This window comes from Canis lupus, chromosome 8 (assembly GCF_011100685.1).
Source record: "Canis lupus familiaris isolate Mischka breed German Shepherd chromosome 8, alternate assembly UU_Cfam_GSD_1.0, whole genome shotgun sequence".
In the NCBI taxonomy this organism is placed as follows: domain Eukaryota; kingdom Metazoa; phylum Chordata; class Mammalia; order Carnivora; family Canidae; genus Canis; species Canis lupus.
Genome location: NC_049229.1, coordinates 14,725,674 through 14,753,335, shown reverse-complemented (window position 1 = coordinate 14,753,335; position 27,662 = coordinate 14,725,674). Strand labels below are relative to the sequence as shown.

At 36.8% G+C, this 27,662-nt stretch overlaps 1 long non-coding RNA gene across 5 annotated transcripts; it reads left to right on the top strand.

The window, feature by feature from the left end:
* Positions 1 to 290: 290 nt before the first annotated feature.
* Positions 291 to 27,441, top strand: LOC111096996. Of its 5 annotated transcripts, none has more exons than XR_005362839.1 (8): positions 291 to 406; positions 4,353 to 4,416; positions 10,169 to 10,338; positions 11,341 to 11,386; positions 14,722 to 14,813; positions 15,558 to 15,703; positions 17,580 to 17,716; positions 26,747 to 27,441. It is a non-coding gene; the product is annotated as an uncharacterized LOC111096996 (long non-coding RNA). The 5 variants fall into 5 exon arrangements; XR_005362837.1 differs by having other exon boundaries at positions 297 to 594; XR_005362840.1 differs by having other exon boundaries at positions 297 to 594; positions 11,341 to 11,403.
* The last annotated feature ends 221 nt before the right edge of the window (positions 27,442 to 27,662 follow it).

The following is a 27,662-nucleotide window of genomic DNA, read 5'->3' as shown; positions in this document are numbered from 1 at the left end:
CCGATTCTATTCAGCATGTATTTTTCCCCATGACATCTGAAGTACAATATAGAAATTCATCCTTTTAGTGAACTGGGTCTTTACCCAAGATTTTTATTTTGCATTTAACAAAATAACAGCAAATTTCAGGTATTAGAGAGATCGAAACAACCTCTTCTATTCTGTTGTCCTTAGAACACCATCTTTTATTCATAGCTTCTCTTGTGGTGCTGGGAGGCAGATTCTGTTGCTATAGCAACGCCCTGCATATCCTTGGGGATAGCTTACAGTTTTACTTTTTTTTTGAACAACAAAGAGCCATTGATACTACATGTTGCCAAAGGTTACAAAAGTTGAATTCTAAAATGAAAATATTTCTTCTATAGAAGTGGTACACCATATGCGTCCCACAAATTCAAAGAGATATGTAAGGATATGACCTTTGTGTGAACACTGATGAATCTAGCATAATACTGTTGGGCTTCAATGGATTATTCACAGCAGAAGTAGTTGAAGTGTATGCCTTGTTTTCTAAGACCACTGGTGGGGGATAAGGGGGTTTATTCCCAGTATCTATAAAGATCCAGGAGCAGGAAAAGAAAAAAAAATTCAAAGGTACCATCACTTACATTTTGTTTGTTACTTTGTAATCACCTTCCCATCCTCACCCCCACCAAAATGAACTGCTATATCAAAATCCAATTACACTTTGACAGTAAATAGATCCTCAAAGAGTGGTTGTGGCTGAATCCTTGTTCCTCAGAATAGATATTAAATATACGAGAGTCTTAAGAGCTTTGAAATCTGTATTCCTAGCTTCATTTTAACTGGATTCTCTTTATCTATGAAAAAAAATACTCCTTAGCTAGCTATTTTGTAAAACCAGGAAAAATATTTCTTTTCAAGTATTCTTTTCAAGATAAGTTATTTCATCCCCTAGAAATCTGAAGGGATGCACTGAGAACCACAGATGAGAAGTGAGAAGATCCATAGAATCGTTTCCTGGGAAAACAGTCATAAGAGTTTATAGAGAGTCAGGACATGGGAATCTGGATTTTTCTCAATAAGCTACAGGCTAAAAACGTAGATAAAATATAAGAATGAATCCCAATCTCCTCTACTCACTAAGCCTGGGCAAATTCACTTGAGTTAGAAGACCCTCCTAGCAGACCAAGCAAACTGCATAATTCAAGGCCATTGATTCATTCATTCATTCATTCATTCATCAATATTTACTAGATATATGTTATGTTCCAAGTCACTTGAAAGCTTTTCAAAGGTTTATTAAATGCCTGATTGTACTCTTGAAGAGTTAGTCTCTAATTTAAAAGTCTTTATTGGTACAATTTCTATAGCTATAGTATAGAGAATTGTATTAAAAATAACGGAGTTACAAGGTAATCATTGCTAGTAATAATGATCACCCAGACAGTGTCATCTCCCACTAAAAGAAACCAAGTTTCCTTGGAGAAATGACTGAATACAGAAATGGTTAAGATAGGGAAAATACAAAGTCTCCTTGAACATCTTGTTCAAGGAAGCAAGGAAATGCTTAAACACCAACAGAGTCATGTCAAAAGAATATTGGTGCTAGTTTGAAGCCACATCCCATTTTGAGCATCAAAATAAATGACAGAAATAATATATTGAGTGAAAAATAAATCCATGAGTCCATAGTGAAACTCAAAAAGAATAAGTGGGGGAGAGAAGAGGACAGAAAGGGAAAAATAAAAGAGGAAAAAGCTCTACTTCACAGAAGAATACCAACTGTTATGGAATAAATTATGTCCCACCCAAAATTCATATGCTGAAGCCCTAACTCCCAATGTGACTATATTTGGAGATAGGGCCTTGAGAGAGATAAAATTAAGGTTAAATGAGATCATAGGGTAGGGTTGTAATCCTATAGAACTGGTGTCTTTATATGAAAAGGAAGAAACACCAAAGAGTTCTCTTTCCACACACCACAGAGTAGAGGCCATGTGAGGACATTAAGAAGACAGGTGTCCACAAGCCAGGAAGAGGCCTCGCCAAAATCCAATCCTGATGATACTTTGATATTGGACTTCTAGCCTCCAAAATTGTGAGAAAATACATATTTTATACTGTTTAAGCCACCCAGTCGGAGGTATTTTGTTATGATAGCCTGAGCCAACTAATACAACAGCTAATAGATATTTTTAAAAATGACAGAACTGAAAAAAATCACCATTTCTTAACCCACTATTTAAGAATCACTAATGGATGCTAAAACCACAGGTTTAAAAATATGTCCACACAGGTTAACTTTACAATGGAGAAATTAGACATGCCATCACCACGATAACCAAGTGATCAAACTTCACACCATCAATAATGGGACAACTGCATATGTGCCTCTTGCTGGATCCAATAAGAAATACACATCACCTACCCAGTATTCTTGCCAAGATGTTTAACCTGAATCCAATCATGAGAAAACAATGAGATAAATCCCAGAAAAGGAGACATTTGCAAAGCACCAGATCTAGATCTTCAAAATAGAGTCAGTGTCAGAAACAGGAGAGACTACTTACAGTCTAAAAAATCTCTAAACATCACAACCAAATGAAACTAATAAACTTCAACAAAAGCAACTAAATAGACCTATTGGGTATAACTGGAGTTTTTGTTTTTGTTTTTGTTTTTTTAAGTAGGCTCCACACTGGGAGTGGAGCCCAACACAGGGCATGAACTCAGGACTGTGAGATCAAGACCTGAGCTGAGACTAAGAGTTGAACATTTAAAGGACTGAACCACCCAGGCACCCCATAACTGGAAAATTTTTAAATGGGGCTGTACGTTTGATGACAAAATTGAATCAGTGTTAATTTTCTTGGGTGTGAATAGCCTAGTGGTTATATGGGAGATTGTCCCTATCCTCAGGCAGTTCATGCTGAAGCATTATTCATGGGTGAATTAGCACAATGTCTGCAACTTCCTTTTAAATGGTTGGAGGAGAACAACAACAAAAGATACGTATATACATATGTAAAGGCACACCCGTACTAACACACTGCAAGTTTGCTTCCAGATCACCCTGATAAAGCAATATCAATGAAAAGCAAGACAAAAGAATTGTTTGGTTTCCCAGTGCATATAAAAGTTATACTAAGTAGTCTATTAAGTGTAATAGCATTATGTCTAAAAAAAGTATGTATCTCAATCAAAAAATACTTTATTGCTAAAATTGCTAACCATCATCTGGGCTTTTGGCAAGTGCAATTACTGATCACAGATTACCATAATAATCATAATAAAGATGAAAAAGTTTGAAACATTGTGAGAATCACCAAAATGTGACACAAAGACACAAAGTGAGCAAATGCTGTTGGGAAAATGGGCCAACAGATTTGGTCAATACAGGGTTGCCACAAAACTTCAGTTTGTAAAAAAGCACAATATCTGAGAAGTACAATAAAGTGAAGCACAATAAAATGAGATATGCCTATAAATAAACAGAAAGCAAAATAAAGCAGATACAGTAAGATGTTAATAATTGATTAATGTAGATAAAAGATAGACAGCATTTAATGTATTATTCTTTCAATTTTACTGTGATTTGCAATTTTTCAAAATATACAACTTTAAAAAATAAGAAATGTAACGAATATTAAAATGTTTAACATTTTACGGCATGCAGCTCATGCTAACTACTGACCATGCGCCTACCAAGACCAAACAATGTAGCTTAAAGGTTAGAGAGGATGGATGTTGGTGCACCAGACCTCATTCAAAGCCTCTCCCAGAGCTTAGGCAAATAACATTTCCAAGTTTTAGGTTTCTGCAGTGAAATACAAGTGTCTAACTGATAAGCAGTTGAGAAGATTTAATGAGGTTTATGAAAAATGTCTGGCACACAAGAAGGTGCTATTATTATTACATAATAATATTACATGGTGGAATGAGGATAGGATTTGGAGGTTACTTAGCTTCCATTACAGGCTACACACTCTGGTAAGCACTCTTTATTGATACTATGACCTCATTTACTAACATTGAGTGACTGCATTATATTGCTTGTGACCATTTTTGTGGCAAGATTGTCTTCAACCCAATTAAAATTTCCTTAAGGGGAGGGATCATGGCTTAACCCTAATTTCTGTATCTCCTAAAGAGCCTAGTTATACATGGTTAAATATAATAATATTTCATCTGTATACTATGTAAGATCAGTGCTTCTCCATCCCGAATACACATTAGAATCACCTGGAGAGCTTTTAAAAAAATCTGATGCTTGGATACCACCCCTAGGTATTTTTATTTCATTGGTCTCGAGTGGGACTTAGACCTCAATATTTTTTTAAATTCCCAAGGTGATTGTAAAAAAGTTTATGTTTTGTGTTTCTCCTTAGTGAAATGGCACCAGCTATTCCTGCCAACTCTCCACCTACTTTGGAGTAATCTGAAGTTCCAGAGGTAGGTAGGAGTGTATTTTAACATGTCAGCTTTCTCCTATGATCAGCTTGTCCTCTTATTTCTTAAGCAATCTCAGATCATTTATAACACTTTCATGTAGGTTGTATAGGGGAGGAAAAATATCTTTTTCCTCTATTCTTCTGGGACTGCTCTAACAAGAGACAGATTAACGAGAGAAAAGCATACAAATTTATTTAATATACATTTTTCATGACACAGGAGCCTTCAAAAGGAAGTGAAGACTCCCAAAAATAATTAAATCTGAGAATTTTTATATTAGGTTTGATAAAGAGCAAAAATTGTGGGAAAATATGATGGGACAAAAGGCATGGGGGAAGTGTAGTAAACTAGGGGAAGCTTAGCAAATGTCTGTTCATTCAAATTCTTCTGTGTCCCTTCATCCTTAGAGATAAGGATGCTCCTTTTCTCTAGGTATAGGAAAATCACCTCTCACATGAAGGTTTTATGACCTGCTTAAGGGGGAAAGTCAGAAAGTTCCTTCCTGCACATGCTGTTTCTAAAGTTCCTTCAGCTTAAAATATTCAATATGCCAAAGTAATTATTTTGGGATAGTGAGTCTTGAACCTCATCTGTTGTTAATATAAAATGTGATGGATTTGTGCTTCAATTTATCAAAATGGGTAATTACACCTGCTGCTCTTTCTTCAGTTGGTGAAAACTATAAAGGTGAGTAAACCAGAAGTTTGGGTGAAATTTTCACAGCACAATAATCTCCTGAACAACTGAAACGTAATGGTTATAGTGCATTGTTTGATAATTTGGATTTCACAATCAGAAAATATTTTCATTTGTGCCCTAGAGAAACCAAATCAGAAGATAGACCATTTGAATGATAAAAGAAATGGAGATATGTAGGAAGGGAAATCAGAATCAGCAAGCATAATAAGAATATTGAGAATATGGGCATTTTAGCACATCTATCTGGCCAGCTGCCAATGTTGAAAAACAAGTTCCTCATAAAAATACACCCAGGCACTGGTTGGAATGCTGAGCATGTCCTACAGTCCTTCAACCACGATAGCCCCTCTGGTCATGAGTGTTGGCTGCAACCCTGGTAGTCTGAGGTATCTAGGTTTCATTTCCTGCCCTTGTCTGTGCCCTTAGAGATCTTGAACCGCTGGGAAGGCACCATTTGTCATCAATAAAATATAAAAAGAAAGGGCACTCACAGTGCACAGTAAGATATAATTACTAATGAGGCTCTTGTTTCTTCAAAGGAACCAGGACTAGACTACTTCCAAAAACTGTCCAATTCCCCACTAACAGCCAGGTCACCCTAGACAAATCACTTAACCTCTCAATGTTCAAGTTTTCCCATCTGTCAGACAGAGATAATAAAGTGCTTAATTCATAGGGTTGTTATGAGGATTCAATAAAAGAAGGTATGTCAAATGCTTAACACTGTTCCCTCATACATAGTTTCACTGGCTAAATGGAAACTGCTATTATATTATTAATATAGTAATAAACCCAGTAGTTTCACGGGTGGAAAAATAAAATAAATGGATGGAAATCCAAATTAACTCCTGTTTCCATTAATTTGTGTATGAGAAAGCTTTGCAATTTCAGCAGATAGTAATGGACTGATTTATCCCAATTTTGTTTTGACAGTGCCTTCAAACAAAGTTTAGATATTTAAAGCCACTGTCCTTTAAAAAAGAACCCAAAGAGGGGATCCCTGGGGTGGCTCAGTGGGTTGGTGCCTACCTTCGGCCCAGGGTGTGATCCTGGAGCCCCAGGATCGAGTCCCATGTCGGGCTCCTTGCATGGAGCCTGCTTCTCCCTCTGCTTCTTTCTCTCCCTGTGTCTCTCATGAATAAATAAATAAAATCTTTAAAAAAAAAAAAAAGAACCCAAAGAGTAATTACTTCTAGAAAAAATAGCTTCTTCAAATTTTACAAATTGCCATTTCTTCTAACTAAATCTAAGACATCTCCTCCAAGTTAGTAAAAAGATGATGTTAAAGTGGGACTGTTCCACTCATTGCCAAGTCATTTCTAACTAACGGTGAGGCATTTGAGACTTTAAATTTTAAACTGAAAAGAATAATGCAAATGAGAGTAAAAATCCATATTGAGGGGATGCCTGGGTGGCTCAGTAGGGTCCTGGGGTCGAGCCCCAAGCCCCACATCATTGGGCTTCTCCCTCTCCTTCTGCTCCTCCCTCCACCCCACTCATGCTCTGACTCTCTCAAATAAATAAATAAAATCTTTAAAATAAAATGTTGGGTAAGACATCATTGAAAAACAATATGCTAGAGAGTTGGAAACCAAAGGAGAAAAAGCAATACAATAAGCCTTACTGGAGCAAAAGGGGAGAATTTAGTGATTACTTAGTGTAAGGAAGAAAAAACTTTTCCTCTGCTTTCTCAGATTCAAAACATGGAATCCTTGAAATTAAACAGGTAAAAGACATTCACGGGAAAAAGGCACACAAGGTATATTGATCTTAATAATAACATCATGCATGGGGGCATCACAGAAAAGAAGTGAAAACCAAAAGCAGTGGTTAGACTGGGATTAGGGGAGGCTTATATATCACTTTAACCAAGAGTGATGAACTGTGGAGAAATGGCTAGACACAGGAAAGGGGGCCAGAGCTCCCAGGAGTGGTAAATTGAGGGAAGGCGGCTGTTCAGTATGGTCTGTCAGGCAGATTCATCTTTGTGCTCTCTCTGGTCCTCCTGGTACAAGGATGTGGGAACGTCTTTACAAATGAAATTTCTGCCCTGCTTTTAGGGTCAGAAATGGGGAGGACAGAGAAATTTTCCTTTTTTTTTTTTTAAAGATTTTATTTATTTATTCATGATAGACACAGAGAGAGAGAGAGGCAAAGACGCAGGCAGAGGGAGAAGCAGGCTCCATGCAGGAAGCCTGATGTGGGACTTGATACCGGGACCCCAGGATCATGCCCTGAGCCAGAAGGCAGTTGCTTAACCGCTGAGCCACCCAGGGATCCTGACAGAGAACTCTTCCTATGCCTTTCTTCATTGCCTTCAGCTCAAAATAATCCTTATGCCAAAGGGACATATCTGGGGGTGGCATATTCTGGACCCTTCACTAGAAAGCAGCTGAGGACTCACACTGAAATTTCCAAAGGCAAGTTGCTCCAAATAACACAAATAGATAAAATTGTTCTACCACATAGTTTAAGTGTGCTAAAGGAGGAATATTAGAAGTAGACTAGTCAGGATATAACAAAAGAAAGCTAAAGATTTCTTATGAGGGTGGAAAGGACATTGATTTTTTTTTAGATTTATTTTAGAAAGAGAGAGAGAGAGCATGCACATGAGTGGGGGCAAGGGTAGAGGGAGAGAATCTTCGAGCAGACTCCCCACTGAGCAGGCAGCCTGCTGTGGGACTCCATCCCACAACCCATGAGATCATGATCTGAGCTGAAACCTAGAGGCTGATGCTTAACTGACCTGAGACACCCAGGTGCCCTGGGAATTGACTTTTTAAATGTTAAAATGAGAAAAGCTGAATGGTTTCAAAGGGTTGGGTTTTTTTTTTCAGGGAAGTCAAAACTTTGACATTATTCTTGTTGTCTTTTACTAGAGCTTTAAAATGTTGAAACATTTAATCAAAGTATTGCAACAAATATAGACAGATAGATGGAGTGTAAATCAATTTTACCCTTAGTAAACTCAACACAAGGTAGGACATCTCCTAAATTTAAAGATTCTAAGCCCTTAAAAAAAAAAAAAAAAAAAAAAAGACTGATTCCTACTCTAATGAAACAATTCTAGATAAAACATGAGATAAAGTGTTACTTTTAAGTCCAGGTACTAGGTGGGCCTTTGGCAATCCACCAGATCTTTGTGGGTCTCAATCACACTGTGGATACAGTAGACTAAAATGGACCCTGGAGTGGTCTCCCTCATAAAATCCTGTTTCAATACAAATGGATATGACTCTTTGTTAAGACGTAACTCTTTTTCTTCTATCACACTTTTAAATTTGAATACATTCCTCACAAAAATAGTTGCATGATATATGACAATAAAAAACATACTTTCTTCTCAGCTCCTCTTATAGAACAGGATTACAGGCATTTTTAGGTTCCCAAAATCTTATAAAACCAAAATTTGAAACATTTTAACATATATTGCTATCTCAAGAGGTTGTAAAATTTTAAATCAAGTTTTTAGCAAGTAGGCTTGATTTGTTATGAATTGTTCATACAGTTATTAAAATGCTATTTGGGGGGGCACCGGGGTGGCTCAGTCCATTAAGCGTCTGCCTGTGGCTCGTGTCATGATCCCAGGGTCCTGGAATCAAGCCCCACATCAGGCTCCCTGCTCAGTGGGGAGCCTGCTTCTCCCTCTCCCCCTTGTCTCCCTCCTTGTGCTCTCTCTCTCAAATAAATAAATAAATACACTCTTTAATAAACAAATAAATAAAATGCCACTTTGAAAAATTACAGAACACTTTTCAAATTTCATGTGCATCTGAATATTATATCTCTAGATATTTGCATATTCACATATTTAAGTTTGAGGGACCAATGTTCCTCCTACAGAAACTTACATGGCATGAAGCAACAATGTGGGGTCAATCATAATTAAGCATGCTGTTATTGAACATGTTGATCCAAATGATTCCTTAATCTTTTTAAAATTGTTCTTTTCCTTTATGTTTTTGCAAAGCTTCAAAAACCTGTATTTTTTTATCTTCTATCTTAGAGTAAAAGGTTTGGAAATTATGCTAATAGATTAGAGTTATAATCCTGTACATGTAAAAGTTCTGGTTCCCAAAGCACATTTTCTGGTCCCGTAAGAGCTTGACACTAACTCAGCACCAGTGGTATGGGGAATGTTGCCCGTGATCACCTTTCCCTTTTTAGAATGCTTTTTCCAGTTCAATTTGGTGACCCTTTCTTTTCTTTCTAGTTATTGGGGGCCTTTTCTAAGTACTACCAAATAGTAAATTACCACAAAGACAAGTGGAAGGAAAAAACATCTTTAAAATAACTTCACACACCACCTGCAATTCTGGTAAATGCCTTGCTCTCAGAGTGTGCGGGCATTTCTGAGAGATCTGTCAAATCAGCTGCGCTGCCCCCCCACGGGGATCCGTGTTCCCTTTTCAGCTCAGTAATCAAATAGCTCTGACTGGTCCATGTCTGCTTTTGTCCACTTCTGACCTACATGTTCCTGTGAGGGACATCTTTGTCTCACTTTTCTTTGGTCACTGAGTTCATGTACCTCAATAGGCTAAGTCTGGCAGTCCATTAACGAGAATTCTCAGCTCAGCCTGAGGCCACCCAGAAACCCCGGTGGCATGTTCTCACTGAATGGCTTCACTGGTGGCCCATTCAAATGGGCTAATGTCAGAAAAAAGGGTTGAATGGGGCGCCAATGTACACCATTGCCGAGGCAAAGTGACTGGGCTTCCAATAAAGCCTCCCCCGGGGTGACGTTAAGCAGAGTTATCAATGGTGCAGAGGCTGAGCCGGGGCTAATGCTCCAATCATGCCAGCAACAGGTGGCACAGAGGCAGCCACTTCAATACGAAATCACCGTACAGAGTTCACCTGCAACTCAATCCTCTCTCCAGCTTCCAACCTGCAGATAAATGTGCAGATACACCTCCTCTCCCTCTGGTTCTGGGGCAAGCTCACATAAGACATTCTAGGTGGGAAAGGATATGGACATTGTTCGTTTCCAATTGTTCTGAGGTTTACATCTCCTGTTGAAAAGCTTTCTTAAAGCCCTTTTATTTTCTCATAGACCATACAGAAGCAGATAAAGCATTGTCTCAAGGGTCATCCCCAAAGCATTAAAAAGGCATTTTAGCTCAGAAAAAGAATATTTTGATTATGTGAAACAGATGTCACATTACAGCCCCGTGTTGCTAACTCTCACAAGAGAACATCTTGAACTGCAACAAAATTATGAAGGTATGATGACTAAACCAATTCTGCAGCTCCTCCTCCCCTAATCAGGGCAAATGAAAGGGAAAAGAAAAGGATAGTACAACTCTCATTTTTCCTTCTAAATATATCTGAGTAGAAACATAAAAGCAACCAACAAGTCAGGCTTTTCATAATTATTTTTAATTTCACTTAAGACCCCTGGATTTCTGAATTATTCACAAATATACAGTATTCCCACACATCAACCTAGAAGAATAGCCCAAAATTATAATCCTACTATCACTCAAACTTGCCACCGAAATGAACCAGTACCACTGCATCCCGTATCCCTAATCCTTAAATCATGGTGACAGCCTGCAGAGTGAGGCCACGATCGTGACAACTTCAGCCTCCCTGGAACAGTCAACAATTTGTTTGCCCACTCACTACAAGTCAACATATACAAAAGCAATTTTATTTCTTCAGCTTCCTCAAAAACATTTTTCTACTCTTGAATCAAAAATACCAATATGCCAGAGACTATAGGGCTATCTCACCATCTCAGCTAATTCTGGAAAACTCTAATTTTGTTGAGGGATAAAGGCCAAAGCACAAGATGCACACTCATACACAAAATGGAATTCAACCCACATGGAAGTGATCCTTAAATATTCCAGAATGCAAACCTTGGGGATCTCCCAACTACAGAGGAGGCCCTGAGAACTCATTTTGATCCATGTTAAAGAGGGATGGTTTTTGTGGGGGGAACTCTCTGGGGCCCACATTGTCTATCTAATCTTTGCATAGAGGTTTTCCCAGGGCCTTATATTTGGTTACCAAGCCAGCAGCTGGCGCTGGACAGCTGTCCTAGAGGAGACTTCTTTTAGGACTGCAGCCCCAAATTGATTCCCACACAATTTTGCTGTTCTCATATATTAAGGGCCTGATGATAAGATTCAGGGACAGTGGTTCTTGGGCACTACAGAAAAGGTAACAGGTGTCACAGAACCACTAGCATAAAAATCTTTTTCTCTTTTTCCTTTGCAGCCACGTAAAAGGTTTCTCTCCACCTGTCCCTCATCTTCCAGTGCTAGTAAGCAACTAAAGAAGGTTTTGCAAATTATTATAATTTTTATGTAATGTGGAATTCATTTCTTTTCCCTTATTTCTTATAATAGACATGGATTGTTTTTGTACTCAGAAAAAGTTATTTTTTTAATAGTTAATTTTTTTAAAGTTCATTGATCCTCAATCTTTTATTCCTCAGAAGTGGAATTTTGCCCTCAATTCCTTAAGATAAACTAAATATTTGCATGACATGCTATTAAGAGAAACTACCGGCTAATTTTTGAAAAATGAAATTCAAATAACTCAATCAAGAAAAAAATTTCCTGTCTTCTCTCTCCATAATTTCCTTCCTTCTTAGTCGTACTTCACCCAACACTGTTTAAGGTGTAAACTTAAGTTTTTAAAAAATCTATGGCTTCTTGCTGGGGCTGATATCTATAAAGCCCATGCTCCTTTAACTACAATAGCATTTGAGGGTATCTAGATCTTGCTCCAGGAAACTGCAACCATGAGATGTCAGAACTCATCCACTTTGGTTCCTCTGGTCTATTTCCAGAGAATGCAATGGTACCCTCAAAACCACAACAAACCTGAGTGAAAACTAGATTAGGTTCATACCTGCCACCTGACTTGCATTATTTCTCTCATCTTTATTACTTGTGTAGATCAGCTTAAAAAGGGAGAAACTTAGGGGCACCTGGGTGGCTCAGTCATGATCTTGGGATTGTGAGATTGTGAGATCAAGCTCTGAGTCAGGGCTCCACTCTCAGTGGGGTGACTTCTTGGGATTCTCTCTCTCTCCCTCTGACCCTCCCTACCCCACCCTTCTCTCTCTCTCTCTCTCTCTCTGTGTCTCTCTCTCACTCAAATAAATAAGTAAATCTTAAAAAATAAAAAGAAGTCAGAAACTTAAACAGCATTTTTTTTTTAAAGATGCCTCTAGAGTTTACTCTCTTCACTGCCTCTGAAGAGGCTCCACAGAATGCCCAGAAAGAATAGGCCAATCCCCAGCTGTCCCTTTGTTTTCAATTTCTTCCCCCCTTCCTGTTGTGCCCTTCCCCAATTTCCTCCCCCCCAGCCACCTAAACTTTGCTTTTGAAGGCATCCTTGACTTCAGAGAAGTTATGCCATGTCATGGATGTCCCTTCTTCTAAGGCCAGCTAATAGAGATAATGGGCCCTGTGGGAGAGAGGAAGCCAAAGAAAGAGAGGTATTCCTTTGGATACTTAAGGGAATTAATAAGGAGCCTCAGGAGACTCTGGCTAACAAATAAAAAAAAAAAAATGGAAAGCAGCTGATGTTTTACTAGATCCTTGATGCACTCAAGGAAAGGCTGCTGTGGAAGTGGTGGGGTGTGGGGGAGAATGGGGATGGTGGGGGATGTTGTTTGGAGGAGGGGAGTAATTTTTTAAATTATCCTTAGGCCACTTATTGAAGACTTCAAATCAATGTTTCAGATAATTGAGACTATTAATTAAGACTATATCTCAGAAAAGTCATTAGCATTTTGCTCACTAGACAGCAATGGAACAATGAATAAATCCTAGTTAAACAAGGGAAAGTCAGTATCAATCATTTCATAGGTCAGAAACCGAAGTATTTAAATGCTGCTGTGGGACAAATCAGAAAGAATTTAGAAAAACCACTTTCCTTTTTCCAGCCTACATTTTTTCTCTGGAGATAGACAAAGGACCAAGTTACACCCCTAATCTCCCTAACCTCAGTAAAGAACACTTCACAGAATTCTTTTGATGTTGACTTCAGGCCCTTAAAGCCTGGCCTTTTCTGTACATGTACTGGAAATCATATGCAGGAATTTTAGGATGGGAATATACCTACCAACCCTGCCCTCAGAGCAAAATCTGTTTCAACTAACCTTTAGGATGGAACTCAATGATGTGTGTTCTTATTGGATCCTAACTCCAAAATTTCACTCAAACCTACCACCTCCTTTCCAAAGAATGACTGAATTGAGTTACAACACAGAAATATTTCATATAGGAATTAGCCATCACATTGGTTCTAATCTTCCTGTATAGCTACAAAGGTAGCAATGATACTGGTGAAGGCCACATTAACATCTTCCACATAAACAGCCTGCCCAATTCAGAAAAAAGAATGATTAGATAGACACCCCAAAGTACAAAAACAGGATAAATCACATTTGAAGTATTAATACAGACATACATAATGAACATTATCCTAGTATTTTGTCATTGTTGCTACAAACAAGTGGCTTTATATGGAAAAAAATTACATTATATTTTCTTACCTCGTGACCCCAGAGTAGAATCAGCTTGGCATTGTATTGACTCTATTCCTAAGAGACAAGTCCTTTCATTGAAGGAAAATCTTGCTCCAAGAATCCCATGCTCAGTGGCTAAAGAAAATTAACATAGAAAGATGAAAAAAAAAGCATTTTAGTACAATACAGCTAATTCTGTATATGCAAGTGGGTGGACCTGTATCACAGAGCAGCAACACTCCATAGAAGACCTATGCCTTTATGGAATAACTTTTTTCCCTCCTAACTAAGCTTCCAAACACCTTTGTTTTCTAATCCTACAAATGTCATTGATGTTGTAGAATCGCTTCTTTGCAAAATATATGTGTGATTCTTAAGAGCAAGTGTCAGATGAAGTTATTTATTATATGCAGATTTCAGTTATCTTTGTTTAAATGAAGAGTCAGTTGTGCCAAGATCCCAAGCAAACCTACCAACTAGTGACATGCAGTGTATGTGTCTACACCTTCAGAGCTTGTCATAAGCTATAGATGCCATCTTCCTGGACTGCCTTTGAAGTTCTAATGTTTTTGCACTTCAAAGGGGTACCAAGACAATAGTAGGGATGAAGGGAGTGGGTCTTATTCCCCAATTCAAAAAAATGTTAGGCATATTTTATGAGCCTAAATGGCTTTGTGTTTCATTGTCAAAATCTTTCTTCACTAAAAGGCTAAAACTAGCTAGAACACAGTAGATTGTACTAATTATATAGTCTACTAATTAAAGACTTTATACATAAAATAATTAGCAGTGAAGTATCTATGCCAACTGGTTAGTGTACACTTTATTGATATGGCAAAGTCTTTAACAAAATCTTTAACAAAATTATTTTTAACAAGATCTTTAACAAAATTATTTTAAATCTGCTATTTCCTCCCTTTTTTGTAACATTCTTAAAAGACTCTTTACTATCATCAAATGGCCCTTCTGTTCTCTTGAATTCCATTGGCAAGAGTTGCAAGCTTCTGGGTTAAAAACATTTCTAAATAAGATTTATGTATTTAAAAAATTATTGCTGTGACTTCACTCCATTTTCTATATGAAAGGCCCTAATAAAGTTTTTAATCTTTTAACAGCTTAAAAAATAAGCAGTGCCTGGCACCCAAATCTAAAAGAAAGCCAGCAACAGGTCCAATGAAAATCGTGCAGAAAGCCCATCAGACATTAAGTAAATACTTTGCTTCTGTTTTCTAGTCCCTTTTTGTTTAGTTACCATGGCAACCTGGTTTTGTGGGGGTCACTTGGAATGTATAAGAATTTGCTGCAATTAGATGCTTGTGTCCTATTGGTCAGTATGATAGAAAGTAGTAAAACTAAAAAGAAATAAAAGAGAAGGAAAGGCACGGGTGAATGTGGACAAAGCGAACATGCACTTTGGGAACCAAAGAAAAATTTTGTAAACCTAATTATCTTTCAGAGCTATTTTCAAAGTTGCTCTTAATAAAAATGTCCATATCTGTTAGCCTGTGATTTCTCACCTTACTGACCTTCCAAGTTCCTCTTTAGCTGTAACACACTTCTTGCACTTGATTTTACTTTTGTTGTTCTCTAATTGTTTTATGGATATGTCTTATCTCTTCATAAAATTCCAAAAGTTCGTCATGGTCAGGACCACCTGCTATACTTTTGAGGAAGTGTAATAAAACAGAGAAACCCATGGAAGTAGAATTAGATGTAATAGACTGTGGTCTAGATTTTGAAACCAATTAGTTGTACAGCACTTAGCCAAGTGCCTTCAACCTCACTGAACCTCAGTTTCTATATTATAAGACTCATGCCTTTTAAAGGTATTTAAATTAGATTAGCTTATACAATCAACAGTGTTATTTATACCTGTGATATGTTTATTATGTATTTCCTGAATTAAGTTTCATTGATTCAATGTTTTATTTTAAAATTCTGTCTCGGGAAGCCCTGCATATGTAGAAGGTCAAGATACCTGCTGCTTCTCCAGTACTCAAGAGACACTATCATTTTGTTATGGACCCTCAGACTATAAATTTTAAATCCGTGGTTAGATGGAGTGAAGGTATCCTACTTCTCTGGTGAAAAGAAGAAGTAAGTTAAATGTCTGTGAGTGTATTCACAAAGAAAAATAACAGCATTAACAAATGTGCAAAGATTTGCTTAGCCTGGCTTATAGGAAGGCAAAGCAGAATTCCAGTTGTGTCTCATCCAGATCCAGAGACCGTGAATTACAGAGGAATTGTTTACTTAAAATAGCATTACTGCTTTTTTTAAAAGCAATATCTATTAAAGTTTAAACTTATTACTAGACTTATCAAATGATTTCAAATCTCAGCTTGATTGTTTACAATCGAAAGATTAGCTAAATTCTCCTCCACTCACCATGATCACTCCAGATGCTTTAAGCACTTGTTCATCTGCTCAAGAAGGTTATCCATTCAGGCTTTATTTCAACATCTCCACTGGCAAAACAACAACAACAACAACAACAACAACAACAACCTCACCATACCCCCAAAGCCATTCATCCTGTGTTTAAGCAGCTCTAATTGTTAAATAATTCTTCCTTATATTAAAACCAAATCCCTCTTCCCTGTTATTCTATACATTGGTCCCAGGCTGCAGTTGCTCTCATAACATTGTTTGGATTCTTTTCCTCTGACTACACATCAGGTTTCCAGGACCTTCTTCAAGAGGCACCCTGAGATAAACACAATTTTCTCTCCTGGCCAACCAAGACAGTGTACAATAGGACTATGCTCCCATAGTTAATTCAACAAGCATGATTGTGTGCCTGTTTGAAGCTATATGCTGAAGACATAAGATAAACTAGACAACATCTTTGATTGCAGGGAGATGATAATCTATCTATGGGAAGAGCCAAGAATGTTAGCAAACAGGTTCAACAAAAGGGCTGAAAGCTAAGGTTGACAATATAGTAGTGTTCCAAAAAGTATGTTTCCAGCGCTCCCTGGGGAGTGGGAAAGAGCCAGAAAAATTTCAGAGAGAAGGTTTTGCCAGGTAGTTCAAAGAGAAAGAGTGTTCTGGGAAGAAGCAATAGTATAAACAAAAGCTCTGACGTTATGATTAAGCATGATAAATTCAGGAAACTCCAAAAAGTTCGTTATAACTGAAATGCAGGGCATAAGACAAGACAAAGCAATATCTTAGGTTAGAGAAGTAGGCAAGGGCCAAATGGTGGAGGACTGTTTATGTCAAGCTAAGGCATCTAAACTTTGTCCTATAGTCTAGTGGTCTTTAAGCTGGGGTGTACATACCACAGGAAATGCACAAAATGATCCATTAGAGTAAAATATGAGATTTTCTATTTTATTTGATTTTTACCCCAAGAATTAGGAAAATGTAAAGCTTTACTAATATTTCATTTGAATTGACACTAGCAAACTCAATAGGTTTGAATATCAAACTGTCACATGTCATATACAGTAAGCAAACCATCTTGAAGGAAAAATGGGAATTCTACAAAATGGAAGGCTGGACAATTGGCCATCATCCTGTTATTCATTTTACTTTTATCAAAAACCCTGCATTTTATGGTGCCTAGTTAAGTATATGTATGGATTATATTATCTACTTTTAAGTAAATAACACTTATAAAATAGACAAGTGACTTAATATCTCTTCAAAGGAACTCCAACTGAAGATAACACTAACAGGGTAAGCAAAATAAGAGTTAAGAAAAGCGCAGAATTAATCCTTCTACTCATGGTATAATCTCTTTGTCAGGTAAAAATACTAACAATACATTCAAATCTGTTAAATCACTGACATATATATGTATATACATGTATATACATACGATAAAGACTATTTAAGGTATGGATTTACATCTAAAATATGAAGACCTTACAAATTTTTTCTAGATTTGGTAAAGATTAATAGTTTCTTTTGCAAGACTTTTACTTAACAGTAATAACTTTGGTTAAAAATACTTGTTCTTTCTTAGGAAACATGGTCCAAAGCATTTGGAAGGCCATCTGTTAATGCTTACATACCTTTTGTGTACCTTGTCCCTAAGCCTTGGAGACTGCATCTTAATACATGGTAGCCCTCCATCTGAGGGCTCTCTAGATCCACAAATAGGTAAGCCAGAAGTGCTCAATAGCTCTTATCTGTGCCTCAATTGGGACAACTCAGAAAAATGCTGTGCTAGCTCCTGAGCTCTCCAGCGGGAGTGAGCCCTAGTGGCCCATAGCAGGAACCTGCTTGGTGATATCTCCTTTACTGGATCATTCTCTTCCTTTTCTCACTCCTGCCATCCCTTATCCATGCTTTCAGGGATCTGCTTTTCCCAAATAAACTTACACTCAACTCCTTCTTTCAAGATCTGCTTCTTTGGGAACCTAACCTAAGACAGTGACTGATTAAAATGCATCAGATAAATAAATGGAAAACAAAGCTAAATGAAGAAATGAGTATTAGACATTTGCTAAACATCTGAGAATAAAACTATGTGTTTCTAATATGTTTCTTCTTGATATTTGTTACACTCTCAATAATGAAATATATGAACTTTTTTTTGTGAGCCAATAAAGTAAAATGTACTAAAGAGTATACATTTTCATTAGTATTGACATCTTTTGAAAACACTCTGTCAGAGAAATACTGTGTAAAATGAGAAAGTTGGCCGAAGAGAGAGAGAAAAAAGGCTCTAGGGTTAAGTGACAAATTTAGCACCATAGTAAAATTTATTAACTACATTATTATAGGCAAATTTAGGTGCAAAAATGGTGAAACAGATGAACATTTTATTTTGTTGATGGCATTAATTTTATAAAAACAAAGCCTTTAAAATGCAGTCCACATCTTTATAATACTTCAATATCACCTATCAATGAGGTAAAAAATTATCATGAAAATCTGAGGTATTACAGAGATTTGTTATGTCACAGCAAAGAACTGAAAAAGAACTTTCATATATAAAGATGAGTTGCACATTTTCCTTTTACAAACAGATGTCCAAAATTTGCTCACTTTTCCTATGCTGAGAATAATTTGCCATTATCATACAACCTACCAGGTGGACTTTTTAAAATAAATAAACATCGGGGATCCCTGGGTGGCTCAGCGGTTTGGCGCCTGCCTTTGGTCTAGGGTGCAGTCCTGGACTCCCCGAATCGAGTCCCACATCGGGCTCCCGGCATGGAGTCTGCTTCTCCTTCTGCCTGTGTCGCTGCCTCTCTCTCTATGTCTATCATGAATAAATAAATAATTTAAAAAATAAATAAATAAACAAACAAACAAACATCAATCAAAATGTTAGCAAGTTGGGACGCCTGGGTGATTCTGCGGTTGAGGTCTGCCTACAGCTTCAGGACGTGATCCCGGGATCTGGGATGGAGTCTCACATCCAACTCCTGCAAGGAGCCTGCTTCTCCCTCTGCCTGTGTCTCTGCCTCTCTCTCTCTCTCTCTCTCTCTCTCTCTGTCTTTCATGAATAAATAAATCTTCTTTAAAAAAATGTTAGCAAGTTATTTCATGAATAGCAACAAACTGATTCTAAAGTATTTATGGAGATGCAAAAGACCTCAAATAGCCAACACAGTAGTGAAGGAGGAAAACAAAGATTTGGTTTGGGCGAAAAAATAAACAAATAGATCAATGGACAGGATAAAGAGTCCAGAAACAGACTCTCATAAATACAGTCACAGCTCTTTGAATTTGAAAGGTGCAAAGGCAGCACAATAAAGTAAATATAGTCTTTTCAACACATGATGCTGGAACACGTAGACATCTATATGCAAAACAATTCATCTAGGCACATATCTTACATTTTTCACAAAAATGAACTCAAAATGCATCATAAACTCAAATGTAAAATGTAAAACTATAAAACTCTAGAAGATAATGTAAGAGAAACCCTAGATGATCTTGGGCATGGTGATGTCTTTTAAGATACAAAACCAAAGACATGATCCTTGAAAGAAACAATTGATAAGCTGGACCTTATTAAAAGGCAAAACCTCTGTTCTGCAAAAGACAGTATCAAGAGAATTAGAAGACTAGGAGAAAATATTTGCAAAAGACATCATCTGATGAAGTACTGTTATTCAATATATACAAAGAACTCTTAAAACTCAACAGGAAGAAAACAAGTAACTCAATTGAAAAATGGACCAAAAGTCTGAGCCTGCACATCACCAAAGACATAGATAGCAAATAAGCATATGAAAAGATTCTCCCCAAAAAATTTTATCAGAGTAATGCAAATTAGAACAACACTGAGGTATCACTCTACCCCCTTAGAATGGCCCAATCGGGAACACTGACAATACCAAATGCTGAAGAGAATGTGGGGTAACAAGGATTCTTGTTGATTGCTGGTGAAAATGCAAAGTGATACAGCCACTTTGGAAGATAATTTGGTGGTTTCTTACAAAACAAAACAAAACATACTCTCACCATATGATCCAGTAATCACCCTTTTTGGTATGTACCCAAAGAAGTCAAAAATTTATGTCCACACAAAAATCTTCCCAGGGATATTTATATCAGCTTAGTTGATAAGTGCCAAAACTTCGAAGCAGCCAAGATGTCCCTCAGTAGGTGAATGGACAAATAAACTGTGGTACATCCAGACAATAAAATATTATTCAGCACTAAAAAGAAATGAGCTATCAAGTCATGAAAAGACATGGAGGAAACTTAAATTCATATGAGTAAGTGAAAGAAGCCAATCTGAAAAGGGTATATACTGTATGACTCCAACTATAAGACATTCTGGAAAATGCAAAACTATGGAGACAGTAAAAAGATCAGTTGTCGGGGTGGGGATGGGAGGAGATGAACAGGCAAAGTACAGATTTCTAGGGCAGTGAAATAGTCTGTATGATGATATAATGATGGATATATGTTAATACATATTTGTCCAAACCTATAGATGGTACAATATCAAGAATAAACTCTAAGGTAAACTATGGATTTGGGGCAATTATAACTTGTCAGTGCAGGTTCATCTTTGGTAGAAAGTCTACCATTCTGATGAGTGATATTGCTAATGGAGGAAATGTGTGTGGAAGCAGTAGATATATGGAAAATCTCTGTGCCTTCTTATCAATTTTGTTGTAAACCTAAAACTGCTCTAAAAAATCAAGTCTTTAATAAATAAACAATCTGCCATTTCAGAATAAAGGTGACAGTTTAACAGTGAATGAAAAAGCAACTGTTTTTCAAAAGAAACATGAACAGAGCATACTTGAAATGGCAATATTTCCATTATTGTGTGACTTCATTACCAAAAGCAATGAAAATGAAAGCGTTGTTCTCATGTCTGCACATTTAAAAGCATGAAAATTGGGGCACCTGGGTAGCTCAGTTGGTTAAGCATCTGCCTTCGGCTCAAGTCAGGATCCCATGGTCCCCATGTTGGGCTCCCTGCTCAGCAGAGTCTGCTTCTCCCTCTGCCTCTACCCCACCCCCTGTTCATGCTTGCACTCTCTCTCTCTCTCTCAAATAAAAATCTTTTTTAAAAAAGGCATGAAAATTCAATTCTCTAACTTGTTCTAAAATTTTGTAAATAAAAGGTTTCAAGGGGTTTTTTGGTTAAAAAAATAATGAAATATAACACCTTTTAGTTAGCTCACAATAACAACTAATTGAAATTATGGAAGATAAAAATATATTACCCAAATTTCAGAAAGAAAGAGATGTGAATAATTGATGAGTGGGACTGAAAGATAAAAATTGTATTTTAGTTATTGCCAGTGATGCACTTCTATTTGTTTTTGAAGTATCCTGTGCTTAACCACTGCAGCAATCAAAAGCAAACATCAAAATAAACTGAACTTCAAATCACTATCTCAAAAAAATGCTAAGCCAAGTTTTTAAAAGATTTTATTTATTTATTCATGAAAGACAGAGAGAGAGAGAGAGGCAGAAATATAGGCAGAGGGAGAAGCAGGCTCCTCACAGAGAGCCCAATGTGGGACTTGATCCCCGGATAGGGATCACGCACTGAGCCAAAGGCAGACGCGCTCAACTGCTGAGCCACCCAGGCATCCCAAGCCAAGTTTAAAAAAAAAAAAAAAATAATGAAACACATTTAAGCACACTGCTAAAATAGGTTAGTTATTTTTGTTCTATTAACAAATGATATTTTAAATGATTTAAATTCCTATTGGATCTCATCCTTTTGAGTTTGTTTTGTGTATGTTTTATGATCTGTGAAATAAATAATATTTACATTATATACTTACTTTTACACATTTATGTTGAATATGCATGCTTCAAGCATTCTTTTTTTTAAAAAAAAGATTTTATTTATTTACTTGAGCGACAGAAAGAAGAAGAACAGAAGGAGAGGGATAAGGAGACTGAGTGGAGAACAGAGTCTGATTTGGGGCTCAATCTCACGACCTTGATCATGACCAGAGTGAAATCAGAGTTAGGCTCTCAACTGACTAAGCCTCCCAGGTGCCACTCCAAACATTCTTATAGATATGGCACATGGACAACAAGAAGACTGGATGAAGGTCTACTGAAGGGTTTAGAGTTGGGAAACAACATGACCGCACTTGTGTTTTGTGGTTTTGTTTTGTTTTAAGATTTTAATTTATTTATTCATGAGAAACACAGAGAGAGAGGCAGAGACACAGGCGGAAAGAGAAGTAGGCTCCCTGCAGGGAGCCCAATGCGGCACTCGATTCCAGGATCCCAGGATCATGACCTGGTCGAAGGCAGACACTCAACCACTGAGCCACCCAGACACCCCTACACTTGTGTTTTGAATGCATACTCGAGAAATGGTGTAGACAACCATGCAAACCTGGAGACAGACAAATTAGGAAACTATTTGACAGTCAAGTAGAGATAATTAGTCCTAAACTAAAACAGTAGCAATTGACAGAGAGATGAACAGGGGCTTAAGTGACTAGAACTTGGAAAACCAACTTTATGTGAAGATCAGAGAAAGACCTAAATAATGAGTCGACTCCCTAGTTTAGGCCATAAGTGACTTCATTGGTAATAGTGTTCACACCCAGATAGGCCCTCCCTTAGAAAATACTAAGAGAACAGCAGGGTTTGAAGAAAGAGCTAATATACCTACTAAATCTAATATGCTGTAGGAGATCAGTACTGATGGCAGAAGACTGGGCTTAGAGTTGGAAGTTGTCAGTTTGTATGATTACACTTGGTTACTTTATTTTTTTTTCTTGGTTACTTTATTAAAGCAGTTTTAAAATAGATTGTTTTTCTTTAGTTTGAGGAGAGAAAGATCAGTTATATTATCCTGTGAATCCATACTGAGTTTAAAATTAGCTTTTATGGGATGCCTGGGTGGCTCAGCGGTTGAGCATCTGCCTTTGGCTCAGGGCATGATCCCGAATTCCTGGGATCGAGTCTCACATCAGGCTCCTTGCATGGAGCCTGTGCTCCTCCCTCTGCCTGTGTCTCTGCCTTTCTTTCTGTGTCTCTCATGAATGAATAAATAAAATCTTAAAAAAAATAAATAAATAAAATTAGCTTTTAAATCTTTTTCACATGTGATATTGTTAAGGCACTTCTCTTTATGCTGTGTTTTTGCCATTAAGTTTATGGACCTAAGAATAGGACTTTCCCCTTGTGCTTATCTCATTTTGCTTTGCTCAAGTCAACACATCAAAAGGTTTATGGAGCTCTGCTTGGATGGTGATGACCATCAAGAACATCAACCATAGGTTCCAGCTTTATATCATCACTTGCTAACTCTTAATAATAAAAAATTTCATGGCATGTCTTTTTGCCCCTCCTGGCTCTCAGATACCTATTATTGATTGTATGGCACCCTATCATCATCAGTAACCTGCATGCCAACTATTTTATTTTTACTTTTCTTGATGTTCTTCCTTGTACCACATTTCCAATCCCCTCTTTTCCTTACAGGTTCCCCACCCCCATATCTGATCTGCACTGAAAAAACAAAATAAAATAACTGAGTGCTCTACAATTTTAACTTCCCCATTGATGAGATTGGCATCTTTATTCTAATTCATTCATTCATTCGATGAATATTTCTTCAGTGCCTGCCATGTTTCAAATTCTTCTCGAAAACCTATGATAACATTAGACAAAAGTTTGTGTCTTTTAAAAGAATTTTAACATTTTTCTCTAAGTATTTTCCACATTTTCTTGGGTCAATTTCTAGATAGATACTTCAGGTTTTGTTGCTATAATGCAAGGCATCATATGTCTCATTATATTTTTGGTTAGTGCAAGTATAGAAGAACTCTGTTGATATTTTTGTTGTTGCCTTTGGTGATCTATATGGCAACCTCTTTTATAGATTTAAGTGTCTGTTAATTGTCTTAAGTTTTCTGTCACTTCCCTTCCAGTCTTTCAATTTTTATATCTTTTTCTTGCCTTACTTCATTGGCCAGAGATAATGACTTTTGCAAGGATTCACAAACCACCTTCTCAATGATTCAGTCTAACTTGAAAATAAGACCACCAGTCCATAGTTTGCTTATTACCTTCTCTTCTTTTTTTGGGAAAAAAAAAGTCTATTGAGTATTCTAGAATGTCTCATTCTCCCCGATATCTTCTTTAAAAATCTCAGTCCAGGGATGCCTGGGTGGCTCAGTGGTTGAGCTTCGGCTCAGGGAGTGATCCCGGGGTTCTGGGATCAAGACCCCACCAGGTTCCCCACGGGGAACCTGCTTCTCCTTCTGCCTATGTCTCTGCCTCTCTCTGTGTGTCTCTCATGAATAAATAAATAAAATCATAAATAAATAAAATCATAAATAAATAAATAAATAAATAATAAATAAAATCTCAGTCCATACTGTATTGCAAATATGAAAGTTGCTAACAGTAGATCTTAAAAATTCTCAAAACAAGAAAAAAGTTCTGTTACTATATATGGTGATAGAATTAACTAGGCTTATTGTGGTAATCATTTTGCAATATATACAAATACTGAATCATTACACTATATACCTGAAGCTAATATAATATTATATGTCACTTATAATTCAATTTTTAAAAATCTCAGTCTAGCGGCATGTGGGTGGTTCAATCAGTTAAGTACCAACTCTTGATTTCTGCTCAGGTCATGATTTTGGGGTCCTGGGATCAAGCCCTGTGTGGAGCACTGCGTTCAGCAGGGAGTCTGCTTGAGGATTCTCTCTCCCTTGCCCTCTGTCTCACCCCTTGCTTGCTCTCTCTATCTCTAAAATAAATAAATAAATCTTTCAAAAAAAAAAAATCTCAGTCCAAAGATTTTCACAATTTTCTAAATGAGATTATGTGCACCTTCCCTGGGCTACTTTACTTGCTAAATGCCTCATTTCAAGTTTTCTCTCTCTCCCTCTCTCTCTCTCTTTTTTTTTTTTTTTAATATTTATTTGTTTGTTTTAGAGAGAAAGAGGAATAGTGCAAGTGGGGGGAAGGGCAGTGGGAGAGAATCTCAAGCTCCTTTGATGAGCATGGAGCCCAACACAGGTCTTGATCTCATGATCCATAAGATCATGACCTAAGCCAAAACCAAAAGTCAGGTGTTCAACCACCAGAACCATCCAGGTTCTCCTTAAGTTTTCTTAAAAGAGAGATTCAGGTTAAGGTCTATATGATGCTGGAGAAAGGTAATCAATAGGATTTTATTTGAACCTGAAATGAACCTAAAATGGATTTTATTTGACTTTATCTAATAGCAGCTATAAATGTCAGTTAGATACATTTATTTCAGTTCTGGTATAGATTTATTCCAAACACACTATCATCTTCAGAGTTGGACCCTCAAATAATGGAATGGAGTGGGAAAGGTGGAATATATCACAAGGGCGATAGAGGTAACAACAGATGTTAATAAGATATGAATTAATATTATAAAAAGATGAAGAGGGATCCCTGGGCAGCGGTTTGGCGCCTGCCTTTGGCCCGGGGCGCGATCCTGGAGACCCGGGATCGAATCCCACGTCGGGCTCCCTGCATGGAGCTTGCTTCTCCCTCTGCCTGTGTCTGTGCCTCTCTGTCTCTCTCTGTGTGACTATCATGAATAAATAAATAAAATATTTAAAAAAAATAAAATACAAAGATGAAGAGCTCTGAAGCTCAAGTTCATTTAGTATGCATGAAGAAAGATATACCTTAACTTCTCTGTATGATCATTTTGCTGCTTTTCTAAAGCATTAAATTCCTGTTTGATTGAAAACATTTCTGGAACAAACCTATTTGGTTGTTTCACAGACATTACATATTTGTTTATGAATTAATTACTGTAAATTGCTGTATGTAGTTCTTTTCATTATGCTAATTCTGTGTTATCATTACACTTTTTGTTTTACTTGGCTCTATTTTAGTGTCTAGTTAGTGACATTGACGTTAAAAAAAATATTTGGCACATATTTGGAGTGGACTATAACTCAGAATCAAATTTAAATGGTTTGTTGTGAAGCCAGGAAAATTGCTGCAATACCAGTCACGTACAAATATATTCATTCAGCTGATACATGATAACATTCAAGAATATTCGAGAAAATTATTTTTATTTATTTATTTATTTATTGAGCAGAATTCAAGGTAACAATTTCAGAAAAGCTGCTGTATCAATAGGAATCAATAATCTAACCAATTTATTTATCTCCCTACTTTTGCCAGAGAGAATATTGAGAGGAGAAATGACAGAAAGGCAAAAGGGGAGAGATGCATACTCTACACTTAAAATGTGTTCTCTAAGATCATATTTCATTTTGTAAGTGATATTGTACACTTTCCCCTCACAAGTTCTATTCACTTACCTCCTATGATGAAGTTTACTCATCACCTTCAACTACCACTCCCATACGCACTCAAAAATAATAATAATTACACCAAGAAAATAGCAAGTGATAGTTCTTATTTTCGTGTTTTCATCCTGAGATGTGCGAACTATTAGTTTAAGGATTTTTTTCTGCTGGATCAAACTTAATTAATAATTTGGATCATTCAATTTTTCTGTGAAAAACTACAATGTGACCATAAGTATTAAAAAAAAAAACTCATATTAAGAGAAGAGAGCAATAGATATATAGTGATAAGAGTAGAGCTGGTTAAAAGCACTAAAAGCAGAAGTATTTACAGATCACACTTCTTCAGCTCTTTCTAGAGCAACAAATCCAAACAGGGCTATGCCTTATGTTGCTTTCTTTCACTTTACAGATGCTGAAAACTTTCATTTCAAGTTTCTATCTCCTAGAAGTGGGGTGAAAAAAAGCTGGTTATTATTCCGAAACCCATTGAAATTGCATTTGTGGCATCAAAATGGATTTTTTTTTAAGCAGGATGTTGGATTGACAGTAAAGCAGCTGCTCTGCAACAAACGAAAGCAAAAATTAATAAGAGACCTTAGCAAAAGAAAGACTATTGGTTTTGCACACCCAGAGCAAATTGGCTGGATTTAGAAGAGCACACTTTGATCTTTTCCAGACTAATTACTGCTCTGTGGTTTGACTGTTTTGTGCATTAGTTGCCCTTCATACAAAACCGAAACTGCTATGGTACACAGCTGTAATACAAATGAAAATTTGACATTCAGTAAACAAAGAATGGCAAGGGTCATTCTTTCAGCACAATAACTGCATAATACAATTTTAGAATGCCTTTTGTATACAAAAAAAAATGACACATTTTAAGGCAGTTTTGAACTCAGAGTAAGCAGTCAAGGCTGTTTGTAAAGGACAGAAAAATTGCTCCCAACTCTGATCTATAAATACAGATTGAAACAGTTTATTTCAACATTGTAGAAATGCTAAGGAATTTACATATTTACAGAAATAAATGTGTCCATTTTTAGAAGACGTTTTTTCATTTGTCTATAAGGTTAATTGGGAGCAGATTTCTTAAGTAGCTGTTTGCTGGAGCAATAAAAGTGTTTATTCACCAATATGATTCTGGATTTGCTTCTGGGAAAGAATTCTGAATGCTTTATATGTAGATTTTATGTAAAAATATTTAATGCTCTATTTTTCAGAAATTGTAATGGATCAAATATTATATATGAATATTTTCAACAACTCCATTGAGGAATTTTTCAATATTTCCTTATTTACAGATCACCATAATTATTAAGGCACCA